This window comes from Zalophus californianus, chromosome 17, assembly GCF_009762305.2.
Source record: "Zalophus californianus isolate mZalCal1 chromosome 17, mZalCal1.pri.v2, whole genome shotgun sequence".
NCBI lineage: Eukaryota > Metazoa > Chordata > Mammalia > Carnivora > Otariidae > Zalophus > Zalophus californianus.
In genome coordinates this window covers 4,520,025-4,520,690 of record NC_045611.1, presented here as the reverse complement: position 1 = coordinate 4,520,690, position 666 = coordinate 4,520,025, and positions in this window count along the sequence as shown.

The following is a 666-nucleotide window of genomic DNA, read 5'->3' as shown; positions in this document are numbered from 1 at the left end:
CCACCGTAGCTAAGACCACAAACCTAGTGTCATGGATGAAGGAACTAGGGGAGGCTTTCCCAGCACCACGCAGACACGGCTGAGCTGGGATGCCGCCCAGGCGTGGCTAAGTCTGGGGCCTGGGTCCCTTCTGCTTTCCTGACGGTAGGTCACAGTTGTCAGACGGGCCTGGGGCCGAGCCCCAACTCGGCTACCTGCTGCCTGACCTCAGACAAGTATTTGTAGATTTGTACCTCTGTTTCCCCATCTGTGAAATGGGCATCACAGTAGGGGTTGCTGCGAGCAGGCGGCAAGAATATTAGATACTGAGCATAGCACTTTATGTATGTGTACAGAACACACACAGGCCAACACAACACACTCACGATGCGTGTGACCCGGGTCACAGTCAAAACGTCACTGAACTCTCCCTAGGAACACACGACATAACTGTGGGCACGCACACACGAGGGAGGAGGACCGCAGGGTTCAAGGGGGTGTCTTCTTCCCACGGTCACGTGCTCAGCCAGTCCCCATCCAGCACCAGTCTCCCAAAGAAGCTTCTACGGGCAGACAGTTTGTCAGCTCAGCTCAAAACTTGGATGAGGTAGAAGCTGCGAGCCCCCACCCACCCTGCTGGGTTGTTTCCCCTGTGTGCCTGCCCCCACCTGGCCCCGGCCCCCCCGC